This window comes from Halichoerus grypus, chromosome 5, assembly GCF_964656455.1.
Source record: "Halichoerus grypus chromosome 5, mHalGry1.hap1.1, whole genome shotgun sequence".
NCBI classification, from domain to species: Eukaryota; Metazoa; Chordata; class Mammalia; order Carnivora; family Phocidae; genus Halichoerus; species Halichoerus grypus.
Window position 1 is genome coordinate 167,181,412 of NC_135716.1, and position 18,177 is coordinate 167,199,588.

Here is an 18,177-nt window from a genome sequence, read left to right on the forward strand (position 1 = left end):
CTATCTGCAACTTGAGGGGTGTCCATAGAAAGTTCATGGTTTTGGCCCCTTCCTTCCACCAAAAATCCTGGTTCTTTGAACTCTAACAAGAAGAATCCATCTTTCAATACACTTTGTACGAGGTTTTACACTTTCTTAGGTGGGATTTTCCTACCTTGAATTTAGGAGTTGACTCAGTTTAATCTCCACCCCCACTTCACTTGGTTTGCCCTCCCGCTGTTTACTCCGATTGCGGAAGTAGCTCGGGTGGAGCTCCCCAGTCGGTATCCTTGAGTACGCCTTTTGCGTAGCTATTTAACTGGCACTCCACTCAGGCCAATGGGATGCCCGAAAGCCCCAGGAGGGTGGGGCAGAGAGCCAATCAGGGTCGTTGGCGGGGTGTGGCTGCGTCCCAGGGAGGGGAATCGCGTAATGGCGGACGCGGGCCGGGTGAACGCGGCTGGGGGCGTAGCGCGCTGAGGGGGGTCTGGCTGTGTGGCATCCCCGGAGGCGGCCCGCGGGAACAGACCCCGTGCGGGGAAGGGCGGCTGGCCGGCCCATCTGTCGCTGAGGGCGACCGCGCGAGACCAGGTGAGCAACAAGTCCCCGCGGGCGGGCCCCACCGTGAGGCGCCGGCCCGGCCGCGCCGCCACCCCCCACCCCCTGCCCCGAGCCTCGCGGGGTCCCGGGGGAGTGGGTGGCGCGCCTCCTGCCGCGGATGGGGAGTGCCCGGTCGAGCGGTCAGCGCGGGGTGGCCTAGAACTCTACACTCCCCTCCCCAGGGAGGAGGTGTCCTGGAGATCCCCTCGGAGACTTGGAGGGGCCGGCGAATCTGTGAGGCTGCGAAAGTGCCCCCAACCTGACCTGGCGCTGCCACTCACTCGCTGTGTGACCTTGGGCAAGTCACTTCCCTCTCTGGGCCTCAGTTTCCCTATTTGTAAAACGGAGGCTTTGCAGGCAGTTGTACATGAGTTGGATCTCAGATATTCTTGGAGATCTTGGGCAGGTTCTTCTCCAGGCGGAGCTTCAGTTTCCATCTCTGGGCCATGAAGGAATTGTGGTGCTCTTTGAGATCCCTGGCCTGCTAAGTTGAGTGGCGGAGAGGACTGTGTGCACGTACGTCTGTGTGTATGTATGTATGTATGTATGTATATGTACAGGATGGTTCTGCAGGGTAAGGAGGTGACTTGGCTAAAGGGGCTCTTGGATGAAGGCTGGATGGATCCCAGGTGTCTCGGTCCTCCAGGATCCTAGAGCCTCTGAGATGGCAAAGTTTTATACACTGGTGCTCCATAGCATCAGAGGAGAGGAAAGCATCCTTGGAACCTCTTGGGGCAGTGATTGAAATTTAGGCCCGAAAGAATTCAGGAGGGTTAGGAGTAGGAGGGGGAGCATTTATGGTGCTCCTACTGTGTGCCAGCCCTTGTTTAGGCTTATGTTTTTACTTAATTTTCACAGCCGCTGTTGAGAATTTACACATAAGGAAACTGAGTTTCAGAGAAATTAAGTAACTTGTCCAAGGTCACACGGTGAGGTACAGCGCTTATCAACCATAACGTGGTTTCCTTTGAGAATCACCAGACAAGGGGGAAGTCATTGTCCACTTAAAAGAAGTTTGCTTTGTCACAAACGGGGGGAGGGGTCTGGTCCCAGACACTTGAATTGACCTCTGGCATGGAGACAGGCTGGACCTTGATCTCTGGATGGCTAATTATAAGTGCATTCCCTTTCTTCAGTCTGTGACTTGGAAAGGACCATTTGTAAATTGTAAAAGTTACTTTGAAGTATGTCGGAACCTCAAAGAACTAAGTTTGAATCCTGACTGGGTGACTTGTAGAAGTTCACCAACTGTTGGTGTATAGACTTGACTCTTAGTTCGGAGGTGCCAGGCCAGTTACCTTTTCTCCTCCCTAAGAAGGCTAAATTTTCTTGGGACGAGAGAAATTTCCCACTTGTTCAAATTTCTTTGGATTCCTGGAACGAAAGTTTCAGTATCCTGCCTCTGATGAAGTGTAATGTTCCTTCCTTTCTTTGTGTTCCCTGTTATCTGACTTGTAGATGAGTGAAGATTGTGGACCTGGAGTCAGAGACTAGTAGTTGGATACGATAAATTGTAGCCCTTAATTTTTCCAAGCCTCAGCTTTTGGTTAATCAAAATGGTAGGACCGGCAGTGTATTGTTCTCATATGTCAATGGTAGAGAAGAAAATTGGAAGAGGAAGTTGCTGAGAAAGAGGGCGTTTCTTAGCAGTGGAGCCAATATGTATTTCTTTGTTTGAAATTCTAAAACCAGAAAAGCAGCAACTGAAGGAGGAAGGAAGGAAAGAACTGTGAAACTCTTCTTCCAGGTCAGCTATCTTTAAGAGCTGTTCCTGTTGCTGTCCCTGTCCGAGGCCCTGCTTTCACAGAAAAAGTCAATTGTAATTTGTTCAAAGTTGAGAAATTGTATTCTAGAATGATACCTTTATTTTTTATTTATTTTTAATTTTTATTTATTTATTTAAGATAGAGCACAAGCAGAGGGAGCAGCAGGCTCCCTGCTGAGCAAGGAGCCTGATTCAGGACTCGGGACTCCACTCCAGGACCCTGAGATCATGACCTGAGCCAAAGGCAGAGGCTTAACCGACTGAGCCACCCAGGCGTCCCTAGAATGATAATTTTAGATATGCAACCCTCTGAGATAAATTTCTTAAAAGTCAGAACATTTTACTGAGTTTGTTGTTTACCAGTGGATGATTCTTTTTCTCAACTTAATTGCCAGTTGCAGTCTTTGGCCTGTCTTAACTGTGATTTAAATTAGTGAATTTCAACCTAAGAAGAATTGATCTAGATACTGGATGATGCAGATACCGCCGTCACTTGAAAAAACACATGATGGTGTGTTTGAGTTTTGACATTTGTTAAAAGTCTTTTTAATGCTGCGTTTTACAGGATTGTGTATGTGTGAATAGTTGTTAAGGCATTGAATTTATTTTATCTGAAGATCTACCTTCATTCTCTATATTAGTTATATTTTCTGTATAAGACAGACTTAATTAGCATACCAGTCCATAGTACCTTGGGGCCAAAAAAAAAAAACAAACAACCACACCCCAGTTCTTGGGACCAGATGTTTTTTGAATATAGAACTTTTGGGATTTTAGAAAAGGAATATGGTACATGTACTGTGTGTTACGTAACATCCCAGAGAGGTGAGGGGCAGCACCTTGTAATCAAACACATTACCATTTCTGTAGTAAATGTTCATTCCAACTGGTATAAATAAATACTATAAATAGCCTCATGTCATTTCATGTTGGGTTTTGCTACCAAATGAATAATGAAAAACTTATTTTTACATCCTTTTAGATTTTGGAATTGAAGTTAAGGGATTGTGGATAAATGGGTAAAACTTATATGGGTCCATATAAGTTTGGATAAAAGTTATATGATGACAAGGACAATTACAAGGAAAAATATTGTAAGCCAAACTAATTTCAAAGCTGTGGGTCCTAAAAACAGTAGTACATGGAAGACAGTTTTTGTTCATGTGTTTCTTTCATGTAATTGTCTTATTATAATTAATACGTGCCAATGTACATTTTTCCTTAAGTACCCAAATTTACTTTTTTTTTTTTTTTTTAAAGATTTTATTTATTTATTTCACAGAGAGAGGGAACACAAGTAAGGGGAGAGGGAGAAGCAGGCTTCCCGCTGAACAGGAAGCCCGATGCGGGGCTCCATCCCAGAACCCTGGGATCATGACCTGAGCCGAAGGCAGACACCTAACAACTGAGCCACCCAGGCGCCCCTCAAATTTACCTTTTAATACCCTCCTTGTTCCCTTTTTTAGATCTTTGAATGGCACCCTACCCTTCTTTTTAATTTTAATTTTAATTTATTTTTATTATTTTTTTTCCCTACACCTCTTTTTAAAAAAGTAATTTATAGGGTCTTGTGCTCACCGGTTTTTGTGTAACAATTAAGAGAATTATACCTTTGGGGCGCCTGGGTGGCTCAGTCGTTAAGCCTCTGCCTTCGGCTCGTGTCATGATCCCCGGGTCCTGGGATTGAGCCCCGCATCGGCTCCCTGCTCGGCGGGAAGCCTGCTTCTCCCTCTCCCACTCCCCCTGCTTGTGTTCTCTCTCTCTCTCTCTGTCTCTCTCTGTCAAATAAGTAAATAAAATCTTTAAAAAAAAAAGAGAGAGAATTATACCTTTTTCTGTATAATTCAGAGAAAGACTAATCAGGTGAGGATCTGTAGATTTATGTTTGCAGAATTTAAAGCTCATTCTCTCTTCAGGGTGGTCTTTAGTATGAGGTCATCACTGCTGGGTAGGATTTAGGTTGAAAAAATAATGTTTTATTCTATTTTATTTTTTAAAGTAAGCTCTGTGCCCAGTGTGGGGCTTGAATTCACAACCCCAAGATCAAGAGTTGCATCCTCTACCGACTGAAAAGTTTTTAATTTTGGGATGCCTAGCTGGCTCAGTCAGTAGAGCATGTGATGCTTGATCTTGAGAGTGTGAGTTCAAGCCCCACTTTGGGGGTAGAGTTTACTTAACAATATTTTTTATTTTTAATTTTTGAAGCTTCCACAGTTTGAATATCTTGGTAAGGAGTTTAATAAAATATATTTAATTTAGAGTATTTTTATTTTAAGTGTATGCTATATGAGAAATTTGAATTTACCAGCCTTATGAATTTGGGTGATTTCTTTAAATGGCCAGGTCCTCTAGGAGTAAATTTAAAAAAACTCTATTCTTTACTCTTCTTGGGCAGTTCAGCTATAGTGAGGTAGATTGGTGGTGTTGGAGGTGAAAGAATTATTTCTTCTCTTTAAAAGAGGCCCCATGGGAAACCTCGGTTGAGCGTCTGCCTTCGGCTTGGGTCATGATCCCAGGGTCCTGGGATCGAGTCCCACATTGGGCTCCTTGCTCGGGGGAGCCTGCTTCTCCCTCTGCCCCTCCCTCTGCTTGTGCTCGCTCACTCTCTCTCTCTGACAAATAAGTAAATAAAAATCTTTTAAAAAAAAAGAAGCCTCATGACAGCATGAATTTGAGAGATTCTGGCCTTCAGGATACCCTGTAGCCTCCTGATTTGTGGGCCTCAAATTCATCCTCCTACTTGGGGTGTCTCCATAGTTCCTGCGAATGGTACTTTTACTGTCTGGGAGATAGAAAGGGTATAGAACAGCATATCAGGAGTTGCAGGTGGATTTGGTGTATGACTGGACTAGGCAATAGGAGCAATTTTTATCCAGACTACCCCAGTTTCTTCTATTTTATAAGCACTGATAGAATTGCAAAAGAACTACAATTGGTGGACTAACATCCTTTTCCAAGGTACTCTGTTGTGACTGTGGATAAGCTCTTCAAGACAGGAACTGTGTCTTGTACTTCTTTTGTATTCTGTAATGCATCAAACTTGTCTTGCATTAGAATTTACCATTAAGACATATTCATATCTGGGGGCGCCTTGGTGGCTCAGTCGTTAAGCGTCTGCCTTCGGCTCAGGTCATGATCCCAGGGGCCTGGGATCGAGCCCCTCATCGGGCTCCCAGCTCTGCGGGAAGCCTGCTTCTCCCTCTCCCGCTCCCCCTGCTTGTGTTCCCTCTCTCGCTGTGTCTCTCTCTGTCAAAGAAATAAATAAAATTAAAAAAAAAATTCATATCTGGGTTGGGAGCTCTGATGTCAGTACACAGCTCGGGTTGAGAACCATAGACATAAGCATATTGTAGGTGCTCAATAAATATATGTTGGTTACTTTTTTCTTTTTAGATTTTATTATTTTAGAGAGAGAGAGAGTGGGGGGAGGGGAAGGAGCAGAGGGAGAGAAACAAGCAGACCCCACACTGAGCGTGGAGCCTGGCACACAGGGCTTGATCCCACAGCCCTGAGTTCGTGACCTGAGCCAAAACCGAGAGTCAGACGCTTTAACCAACTGAACCACCCAGGTGCCCCTATATGTTGGTTACTTTGCTGCTGGTCCTGGCATGCGTTGGGTAGGGTGGAAGAGGACCCAGAGTTTTTCATAAAGTAAATAGCTTTTTTCTTTTTTTCTTTCTTTTTTTTTTTTTTAAGAGATGGTGGGGGCGGGAAGGGGCAGAGGGAGAGAGAGAGAATCTTAAGCAGGCTCCATGCCCAGTGGAGAGCCCAGTGCAGGGCTTGATCTCACAACCCTGATATCATGACCTGAGTCGAAATCAGTAGTCGGATATTTAACCAACTGAGCTACCCAAGCGCCCCCAGCAAAAGGGCTTTCCCAGATACCGACACAGTTGGCAGATCTGGACCCATAGGCAGTTCATTGCTAGTTAGTTACTCTGCCATGATTTTGTGACTTAGGCAGGATTAGACAGAGTCTGTGTCTACAGGCAACTGAAAGTTTTATTTCTGGGGTAGTGGTTTTACTTAGTAAGACTGATTAGGGTGACAGTTGCTAAATTGGGAATAGGTACAAAATGCAATAATTGTTTGATATTTGGGTGAGAGAGGGGGGCTGCTGGGCACCGGTTGATGCCAAGGGATAAAATGGAAGGTTTAGTTTGACTGGGTCTCCAACACACAACACAATGTATGGAACATAATTGGTGTTCTGTAACTTTTTCTTTTTTAAGATTTTATTTATTTATTTGACAGAGAGAGACAGAGTGAGAGAGGGAACACGAGCAGGGGGAGGGGAGAGGGAGAAGCAGGCTTCCCGCAGAGCAGGGAGCCCAATGCGGGGCTCGATCCCAGGATACTGGGATCATGACCTGAGCCGAAGGCAGACGCTTAACGACTGAGCCACCCAGGCGCCCCGGTGTTCTGTAACTTTTTGTTGACTGAAGAAATGAATGGTTCTTTGTTTTGGAAAGAGGCTTATAAGCTATGAAATAAGACACTTCCTACTCTTCTGAACTGAGCTAAGATGTCATCTCTTCCATGAAGCCTTCCCAGGAAAAATTGAGTGACTCCTTTGTATGTTTTCTCTCTCTCTCTCTCTCTTTTTTTTTTTTTTAAGATTTTATTTATTTGAGAGACCGAGCTTGAGCGGGGGGGGGGGGGCGAGAGGGAGAAGCAGACTCCCCACTGAGCAGGGAGCCCGACTCCGACTCCCTCCGGGCTTGGTCCCAGGATCCTGGATCATGACCTGAGTCAAAGGCAGACACTTAACCGACTGAGCCACCCAGGCGCCCCTGTTTTCTCCTTTGTTAAAATATTTATCAGATTGTCAAATCTGATGTTAGACAAATTGCAAAATTCTTCTCCCTGCCTGACCATGAGCCCCTTACGAGCAGAACTGAATTGTTCATTTTTGTTTTGACTGGTGCTCAACACACGATAAAGGCTTAGTAGATGCTAATAATGCTTAAACCATGACCTCTGTCTTCTACTTCATTCTTGTAGGTTTTGCTTTTCTTCCAGTTCATGGTCTTTACAGTTCAGATCAGCAAACATTTATTGAGGGTCTTCTGAGAGGTAGGTCTTTCTTAGGCCTTGGGGAAGGGTTTCCCAACCTTGACACTATTGACATTTTGGTGGGATAATCTGTTATTATGGAGGGCTGTCTTGTGCGTTGTGGGATGTTTAGCAGTGTCTCTGCTCTTTACTCACTACCTATTAGTACCCTCTTCTCAGTAGCTCTGACAACCAAAAATGTCTCCAGATACTGTGAAACATCTCCCAGGGGCACGGTTTCCCCCTGTTGAGAACTATATGGAGGATAGGGGTGGTGGAATCATAGAGGGAAGTAAATGTAGTTGTTCTTAGGTATGCACTCTCCTTTTATTCCTTCTTCTAGTTATACAATCTCTTGTTTATGACTTTTGGATAAGAAAGAAAAATGAGGGTATGCCTGGGTGGCTCAGTCAGTTAAGCGTCTGCCTTTGGCTCAGGTCGTGATCCCAGGGTCCTGGGATTGAGTCCAGCATCCTCATGGGGCTCCTTGCTCAGCGGAAGCCTGCTTCTCCCTTTGCCTGCTGCTCCTCCTGCTTGTGCTCTCTCTATCTCTCTTTCTCTCTGACAAACAAATAAATAAAATCTTTAGAGGCACCTAGGTAGCTCACTCACTCTCTCTCAAATAAATAAATAAAATCTTAAAAAAAAAAAAGAAAAATGAGGGAAACCAGGAAGTGACAGCCTTAAAATAGCCCCATTATTTTTTTTTTACTTATTTATTTTTTTAAAGATTTTATTTTCAACAGAGAGAGAGAGACAGCGAGAGAGGGAACACAAGCAGGGGGAGTGGGAGAGGGAGAAGCAGGCTTCCCGCTGAGCAGGAAGCCCAATGTGGGACTCGATCCCAGGACCCAGGGATCATGACCTGAGCCGAAGGCAGACGCTTAACGACTGAGCCACCCAGGCGCCCTAGCCCCATTATTTTCATTTTCTGTTTAAATTTTATTTTATTTGGTTTAAATATGTTAGAGCAGGGGAGCATGGGTGGCTTAGTTGTTAAGCGTCTGCCTTCGGCTCGGGTTGTGATCCCAGGGTTCTGGGATCGAGCCCCGTATCGGGCTCCCTGCTCAGTGGGAATCTCCCTCTCCCACTCCCTCTGCTTGTGTTCCCTCTCGATGTCTCCCTCTTTCTGTCAAATAAATAAATAAAATCTTAATAAAAAATTATAAATATATTAGAGCAGTACAGATAGATAGCTGAATTATTTATACAGATCTATGTAAATTTAGTTTCTACTGCTGATTAGTGGAGTAAAGAACTAGACTATTACTACCTTGCATAAAAGATTTTCTCAGAAAAGCTCACAGCTGAAAAGTTTAACACCTAGAGAAAAATCAGCATTGGTTTTATAGAAGACTTGCCAGGACTTGTCAGGATTCTTCTTCGATAATTTTTGGTGGCCCTACATAGATACTTTATAACTCTAAAAAAATTATGTTAAGCTAATGGGCATGTTTTTCTGAGCTCAGTATTTTTTTGTCATAGGTAGATTGGTCAAGGCAATGGTTCTTGGTCCCTTGGGGCATTCATAAAGTGATTACAAGTTAGTAGTAACATTTGGGGACTTCACTCTCCTTTGACCAATCCTCTACAATATAACATTATAATCATTCATGTCTTAGTCACCATTAAAGTGATGTTGAGTGCATTTTTTCCTGTTCCATTTGAAGTTGTGAATGGTACTCTGGAGAATTCAAATGTATAGTTATGAATGGTATCTCAGAATAGTTACCATTTATGCAAATGAAACACACTTCTTAACTTAGAAACCAAACAGAATTGAATTAGAAAAGAGAAGAATAGAAACAAGAATTGTTGAATGCTTGCAGAGGAAATAATGTTCAGATATAGAAATATCTCAGAAAAATTTGCTCTTCATGATTTCTACACACCAATAAAGAAAAATAATTTGAGATTGATGGGAGAGGCTATTAAACTTTGCCTGTAATATTACTTTTCAAGCTGTTTTTCTTTTCTGGTAAAATATGGGAGTCTGAGGCATACTCTCTTAGTTGTAAGATTAATTCCAGTTGAATAGAAGTATGTTTCTTATTTTTAGAATATAGAAGCCCTTTTGAAAAGAAGCAGTGGTTCAGCTTAGTTCCAATTTGAGTGAATATGTGTGTGTATATGCACACATACATATATAAACACATACATATGATGTGGCTTACAGTGATACTTAAATTATGTAATTGACATAGTAAAATAACAATTCTTTTACTCTCAAGTATTCAAAAGTGAGACCTTCTTCTCCCCTGAGTACTAAAAAGCAGTCTAAAAAGCTTTCTCTTGGGCTCCTGGGTGGCTCAGTTGGTTAAGCAACTGCCTTCGGCTCGGGTCATGATCCTGGGGTCCTGGGATCGAGTCCCACATGGGGCTCCCTGCTCATTGGGGAGCCTGCTTCTCTCTCCCTCTGCCTGCCATTCCCCCTGCTTGTGCTCTTCTCTGTCAGATAAATAAATAAAATCTTTAAAAATAAATAAAAAATTAAAAACTTTCTCTTTTTAAAAAAATTTTTTTTATTTATTTATTTTTGAGAGAGAGAGTGAGCACAAGCGGGAGGAGGGGCAGAGGGAGAAGCAGACTCCCCGCTGAGGAGCCCGATGCAGGACTTGATCCCAGGACTCTGGAATCATGACCTGAGCCAAAGGCAGACACTTAACCAACTGAGCCACCCAGGTACCCCTAAAAAACTTTCTCTTAAATCATATCTTGAGAAATTGTGTTTAACTGTGTAGAAGGAGGTCTTAGGCCATGCCCATTGATGTTCCTTGCCATTCACAATTGGGAACTCTAAATTTCCTTTTGTAGAATATTGATAGTCTTTAAAGAATAGTATTCCTGATACCAAAGTCATTTGTGGAATTGTGAAAAGTAGAAGAACAATTTTGCCCCTTTTTACTTTTAAAACTCTTTAGCATTCATTTGCAATGAAAAATCGCAAACCACAGTGCTCCCGCTTTGGCATATGCCATTATAGTCACTCCCCAGCACTTGAGATAAGTTATATTATGTTAGTAGCTACATTTTATAGGTAAACAAGCTCAGAGAGGTTAAGTAACTTCCTTAGAGTCACTCAACTAATAATTGCAGATTTGAGTTGAACACTGTCTTTTTTCCCCCTTCATTGTACTCTACAGCCTCTAGCTATCTATCATCTATCTGAAGTATAGTTGACACACAATATTACATTAGTTTCAAGTGTACAACGTAATGATTTGATAACTTAATGCTCACTACAAGTATCATAACAGGCCTATTGTAATACCTTTGACTATATTACCTACGTTGTACCTTTCATCCCTGTGACTTCTGTTCTTTTTTTCATCTGTATGACTTGTACATTCCATAACTAGAAGCCTGTACCTCTCACTCCCCTTCACCCATTTTGCTCATCCTCCCAGCCCACTGTCCTTTATTTTTACTTTTTTAATTAGTTAATTATTTTTATTTATTATTTATTTATTTGTCAGAGAGAGTGCACACAAGCAGGGAAAGCATACAAGTAGGGGGAGCGGCAGGCAGAGGGAGAAGCAGGCTCCCCGCTGAGCAGGGAGCCCCATGCGGGACTTGGTCCCAGGACCCCAGGATCATGACCTGAGCCAAAGGCAGACGTTGAACCCACTGAGCCACCCAGGCGTCTGTATTTTTAATTTTTTTGAAGGATTTTATTTTATTTATTTATTTATTTATTTATTTATTTATTTAAAAGATTTTTATTTATTCATTTGACAGGGAGAGTCACAGCGAGAGAGGGAACACAAGCAGCGGGAGTGGGAGAGGGGAAGCAGGCTTCCCACTGAGCAAGGAGCCTGACGCGGGGCTCGATCCCAGGACGCTGGGATCATGACCTGAGCTGAAGGCAGACGCTTAATGACTGAGCCACCCAGGCGCCCCTTTTTTATTTTTTTAAAAGATTTTATTTATTTATTTGACAGAGAGAGAGAGCAGGAACACAACTAGGGGGACTGGGAGAGGGAGAAGCCAACTCCCACTGAGCAGGGAGCCCAATGCGGGGTTCCATCCCAGGACCCTGAGATCATGACCTGAGCCGAAGGCAGACGCTTAGCAACTGAGCCACCCAGGCACCCCTGAAAGATTGTATTTATTTATTTGAGAGAGAGAGTGCACACAAAGTGGGGGAGGGGCAGAGGGAGAAGCAGGCTCCACAATGAGCACAGAGCCCCAACAGGGCTTGATCCCACGACTCTGAGATCATGACCTGAGCTGAAATAAGAGTCATATGCTTAACTGACTGAGCCACCCAGGGGCCCCTGTCCTTTATTTTTTTTAGTGAGGTTTTTTTCTTTTTTTTGAATTTAATCAGATTTTTAATTTAATTTAATTTTTTAAAAAATATTTTGTTATTTATTTGACAGAGAGAGTACATGCAGGGGGAGTGGCAGGCAGAGGCAGAGGGAGAGGGAGATGCAGACTTCCCGCAGAGCAGGGGAGCCTGATGTGGGACTTGATCCCAGGACCCTGGGATCGTGACCTGAGCTCAAGGCAATCGCTTAGCCAGCTGAGCCACCCAGGTGCCCTAATCAGATTTTTTAATGGTACAGTTTACATACTGTGAAATGGACAGAAATGCAAGTATATAATCAGATGAGTTTTGACAAGTGTAAACAAACGTGTAGCCAACACCCCAGTCAAGAGATAGAACATTTCCATAACCTTACAGTGTTCCCTCACACACCCAGTCAGTCCTCACTGTCTTAGAGGCAACCACTGTTCTGATTTCTGTCCTTACAAATTAATTTTGCCTGTTCTTGACTCCTACCATATGCACTCTTTTGTGTCTGAATTCTCCTGTTCTATATAAAATTTTTGGAATTCATCCACATTGATGTGTGTATCAGTATGAACCCAGGTCTTTTGATGCGTATCTAGAATTCTTTCCAACAAACTATAGCTCCTTTAATTTGTTTAATCTTATATCACATCCTTTTTTTTTTGCTTTGGTATTTGCATGTAATTTACTTCCCTTTTCTAATACATTAGATTTATTTGTTTTTAAAATCTCTTTGAAATTACAAAAGTAATACATGCTCATTGCAACAAATTACACAATCGGAAGTGAATAAAGAGTGAAAGTTACCTCAGATTTATTTTTATTTCTGCCTTTTTCCGATTACGAAAATAATGAGTGCTCTTTGTAAAAATTGTTTTTTAAATTGGCCAAATTCAAAAAGTATGAAGCAGAGAATAAGAATCATCCATGATCCTACCAGTTAGCATTTATTTATTTATTTATTTATTTATTTATTTATTTATTTTCAAAATATTTATTTATTTGACAGAGAGAGAGTGTGTGCTTGCACAGGAGAGTGGGGGGGGAGGGGGAGAGGGGGAGAAGCAGACTCCTTGCTGCGTGATCCCAGGAGCTTGAGATCATGACCTGAGCCAAAACCAAGAGTCAGACGTTTAACTGACTGAGCCACCCAGGTGCCCCACTACCAGTTAGCATTTTGACTTATTTTCCTCTTTCTCTGCATTTTGTTTACCATAGCTGAGACCATAGTTTAGGGATTTTTAGGTTTCCCTTCTTCCATTACGTTTGTCACATCCACGTTAATCAGTTTTTGTTGTTTCAGTATTCATGCTTTTGGCCATCCTAAATTTAAGTAGCTGGCAGTGATCTTGGCTGGGTTGGCCTCATTGGGCATCTTTATTTATTTAAGATTTTATTTATTTATTTGAGAGAGAGCGCGCACAAGCAAGGAGGAGAAGAAGGAGAGGGAGGCTCTCCACTGAGCAGGGAGCCCCAATGCGGGGCTAGATCCCAGGTCGCCAGGATCGTGACCTGAGCCAAAGGGACTGAGCCACCGAGACGCCCCTGTTTATTTATTTTTTAAAAAGATTTTTATTTATTTGAGAGAGAGCAAGAGAGAAAGAGAACAAGCCAGGGGGAGGGGCAGAGGGAGAGGGGGAAGCTGACTCCCCGCTGAACAGGGAGCCCGATGTGGGGCTCGATCCCAGGACCCCGAGATCATGACCTGAGCCGAAGGCAGACACCTAACTGTGAGCCACCTAGGCACCCCTGGGCATCATTTTTTAATATTTCCTTCCTGTGCAGTCTTTCATCATTCACCTCATTCTTGAATATCCAACACCCAACATTTCTTGTGTAGTAGGAGACAGTATAGTTCTGTGGTTATGAGTGTAGATTCTGGAGTCAGTCCATCTGAGTTCAAATGTAGCCTCTTTACACCTACTGGCTCTGTATGTAATCTTGGGCAATGACTCAACCTCAGTTTTCTCATATGTAAAATGGAGACCTGTGTAATTTTTCTGTAAAATACAGAGCATATCTCAAAGGGTATTAGAAGAATTAAATGACGTCATTATCATTAGTCCAGTGCTCAATAAATGTTAACAGTTGTTGTAAATTAGGAAATGGCATATTTGGTTGGATACATCATCTATCTAGCCCTGAATTCTGCTTGTGGGAAAGGGATGAAAATGTCAACTTCAAAATTTAGGACTGTGTTGCCCAAAATTCATAATTTCTCTTAGGAATTTCTTATGGAAATGTTACCTGTGCATTTATCTAGACTATATACATTATTTTTTCTTATATTCTGTACACCTCATCTGAGTAATGAGTTTTATTACTTTATATGCTGGATTGGGTAGTAAACTATTACTTTTTATTGGTCCTAATAAAAGCAGTAGCTGCTTGGTAGCAAGTGTATACTATGTGCCAGGCAGTGTGCACATTCCTCCTCACAGTGTCCTTCAAATTAGTTATTTACAGGTGGGAAAAGTGAGGCCTGAAGAAATTAAGTAACATGCCCTTGGTCACAGCTAAGCCTATTGGTACTAGAATTCAAAGCCTTCCTCCCTCCCTTCCTTCTCCCCCCCCCCTTTTTTTTGACGTAAAACTCCTGTCTGAGTCTAAAATCTGGGCTTAAAAAATAATATACTTTATTGTTTCTTTATACTTCTAACTGCTTTTTTAAAAAGATTTTATTTATTTATTTGACAGAGAGAGACACAGCGAAAGAGGGAACACAAGCAGGGGGAGTGGGAGAGGGAGAAGCAGGCTTCCCGCTGAGCGGGGAGCCCGATACGGGGCTCGATCCCAGGATCCTGGGATCATGACCTGAGCCAAAGGCAGATGCTTAACAGCTGAGCCACCTAGGCGCCCCTTCTAACTGCTTTATAATTTCTAAGGTTTGATGCAGAATCTGTGTTTACCATTTCACATCTTCTTTGTTGTATATTAAAGTGTCCTATCTATCTATAATTTTTTTTATTTTTTATTTATTTTTTTAAAAGATTTTATTTATTTATTTGAGAGAGAGAATGAGAGAGAGAGAGCACAAGAGGGGGTAGTGGGAGAGGGAGAAGCAGACTCCCCGCTGAGCAGGGAGCCCGATGCGGGACTCGATCCTGGGACTCCAGGATCATGACCCGAGCCGAAGGCAGTCGCTTAACCAACTGAGCCACCCAGGCGCCCTATAATTTTTTTTTAAAGATTTTATTTCTTTATTTGCCAGAGACAGGGAGAGCGTGTGCACAAGCAGGGGGAGCAGCAGAAGGAGAGGGAGAAGCAGGCTCCCCACAGAGCAGGGAGCCTGATGCTGGACTCGATCCCAGGACCCTGGGATCATGACCTGAGCTGAAGGCAGACGCTTAACTGACTGAGCCACCCTGGTGTCCCTATATATTATTATTTTTTTTTTTTTTTAAGATTTTTTATTTATTTATTTGACAGAGAGAGACACAGCGAGAGAGGGAACACAAGCAGGGGGAGTGGGAGAAGGAGAAGCAGGCTTCCCGCTGAGCAAGGAGCCCGATGCGGGGCTTGATCCCAGGACCCTGGGATCATGACCTGAGCCGAAGGCAGACGCTTAACGACCGAGCCACCCAGGCGCCCCTATTATTATTATTTTTTTAAGATTTTTAAAAATTTATTCATTTGACAGAGAGAGAGAGAGAGAGCATAAGCAGAGGGAGCAGCAGGCAGAGGGAGAGGGAAAAGCAGGCTCCCTGCTGAGGCAAGGATCCCGATGTGGGGCTCCATCCCAGGATCCTGGGATCACGACCTGAGTCGAAGGCAGATGCCCAACTGATTGAACCAACCAGGCGCCCCCCTGTGTATTATTTTTTTTTTAAATCTGTAAGCATACAGAAGCTCCTCTGGTCTTTTTGGATACCTTTATAGGCCTTCTCTATTTTACCTTTTTTCTGCAGTGATGACCACAACTGCACATTCTATTCTAGGTACAGATACACTTTGGTTTGTACAAGGGCAGGATAATGTGTTCTGTGTTTCCAGAGCTTTCATAATAACAGCCAGCATTTTGTTGCGTTTTGTAGCTGTATTCAGGATAAGTCTAGGGACTCTGAAACCCTTTTCTTATATTGTAACAGGTAGCTTAGAGCTCATCATCTGATAGTTATAGTTTGGACTATTTTTCCATTACTGCATTACCTTCTTTTTATATACATGGAAGCTATTTTCCACATTTCTCAACACAACTTTGTACCATCATACTTCTAGCTACTGCTATAGAGTCATCTGCCAACAGAGAAGATTTCACTAGGTAGTTTTTCTAGATAATTTCTAAAAATGTTACTTGGGATAGGTTTCAGCATCAATCCCTGGGGGACCCCTTTGTTTATACATCTTTATCTAAAAGGGGCCTATATCAGGGCACCTGGGTGGCTTAGTTGGTTAAGTGACTGCCTTCGGCTCGGGTCGTGATCCCAGGGTCCTGGGATGGAGCCCCACATCCAGCTCCCTGTTCTGCGGGGAGCCTGCTTCTCCCTCTCCCTCTGCTGTTCCCCCTGCTTGTGCTCTCCTCCTCTCTGTCTCTCAAATAAATAAATAAAATTAAAAAAAAATAAATAAAAGGGGCCTATATCATAACTCTCTTATTTCTGTTTCTAAATGAATTCTCTGGGGAAAAAATTGGTTGGGTTTTTTTGTTGTTAATTTCATTAAGTAATCTCTACACACAACCTGGGGCTCAAACGCACAACCCGAAGATAAAGAGTTGCATGCTCTACCAACTGAGCCAGCTGCCAGAGCATGGTACTCTTTTTTGTTTTTGTTTTTGTTTTGGAGCATGCTATTCTTGATCTTGGGGTCCTGAGTTTGAGCTCCATGTTGGGGGTAGAGTTTACTTAAAAATATAAAACATGGGGGTGCCTGGGTGGCTCAGTTGGTTAAGCATCTGCCTTTGGTTCAGGTCATAATATCAGGGTCCTAGGATGGAGCCCAGACATGGGCTCCCTGCTCAGCAGGGAGTCTGCTTCTCCCTCTGCCCCCACCCCCCTCTTGTGCTTGCTCTTTCTCTCTCTCTCAAATAAGTAAATAAAATCTTTAAACAAATAAAATAAAAGATAAACAATAAAATTATTGGGGCTGCTGGCTGGCTCAGTTGGTAGAGCATGACTCTTGATCTTGGGGTTGTGAGTTCAAGCCCCATGTTGGGTGTAGAGATTACTTAAAAATCTTTTTTTTTTTTTTTTTTTTAAGATTTTACTCATTTATTTGACAGGACAAGCGGGGGAGCAGGAGAGGGAGAAGCAGGCTTCCCACTGAGCAGGGAGCCCGGTGTGGGGCTTGATCCCAGGACCCCGAGATCATGACCTGAGCCAAAGGCAGACACTTAACCCACTGAGCCACCCAAGCTGGCTGGCTTTCCTTCCTTCCTTCCTTCCTTCCTTCCTTCCTTCCTCCCTCCCTCCCTCCCTCCCTCCCTCCCTCCCTCCCTTCCTTCCTTCCATTTATTTGACAGAGAGAGACACAGCGAGAGAGGGAACACAAGCAGGGGGAGTGGGAGAGGAAGAAGCAGGCTTTCCGCTGAGCAGGGAGCCCGATGTGGGGCTCGATCCCAGGACCCCAGGATCGTGACTTGAGCCGAAGGCAGACGCTTAATGACTGAGCCACCTAGGTGCCCCAAAAGAAATCTTTATTTTTTAATTTTCTTTTTTCTTTTTTATTTATTCATTTGAGACACAGAGATACAGAGAGGGAACATGAGCAGGGAGAGAGGCAGAGGGAGAGGGAGAAGCAGGCTCCCCACTGAGCCAGAAGCCCGATGTGGGACTTGATCCCAGGACCCTGGGATCATGACCTGAGCTGAAGGCAGACGCTTAACCATCTGAGCCACCCAGGCGCCCCAAAAGAAATATTTATTTATTTATTTATTTATTTATTTATTTATTAATTATTTATTCATTTGAGACACCGAGATACAGAGAGAGAACATGAGCAGGGAGAGAGGCAGAGGGAGAGGGAGAAGCAGGCTCCCCGCTGAGCCGGGAGCCTGATGTGGGGCTTGATCCCAGGGTCCTGAGCTGAAGGCAGACGCTTAACCATCTGAGCCACCCAGGCGCCCCGCAAAAGAAATCTTTAAAAAAAAAATTACTGTCTGGCTGATAGAACTCCAGCAGTTTAAATATTTGAGTTAATGGTGCTGTTATTTTATTTTTATAACCTTTATTGGAATGTTATTAAGGGACACCTGGCTGGCTCAGTCATAGAACATGTGACTCTTAATCACAGGGTCGTGAATTCAAGCCCTGCATTGGGTGTGGAGCCTACTTAAAATAAAAAAACAAAAAAAGAAATATTGACATACAATAAAGTACAACTATTTAAAATGTGAAATTAATAAGTTTTGACTTATGTATGTACCAGTGAAACCACCACCATAGTCAAGAAAATGAACATATCCATCACCCCTAAATGTTTCCTCTTGCCCCTTTGTAATAACTTCCTCCTACCCCACTGCCTGCCCCCTGCCCCAGGTGGA

General features: G+C 43.3%; 1 protein-coding gene across 1 annotated transcript in view; it reads left to right on the forward strand.

Moving 5' to 3' along the window:
* The first annotated feature begins 379 nt into the window (after positions 1–379).
* The window catches only part of WASF2 (WASP family member 2), a 75,554-nt gene continuing 57,756 nt past the window's right edge, over positions 380–18,177 (forward strand). Inside the window, exon 1 of the mRNA XM_078073590.1 lies at positions 380–570. The gene's annotated coding sequence lies outside the window, so the exon portion shown is untranslated. The remainder of the gene's footprint in view (positions 571–18,177) is intronic.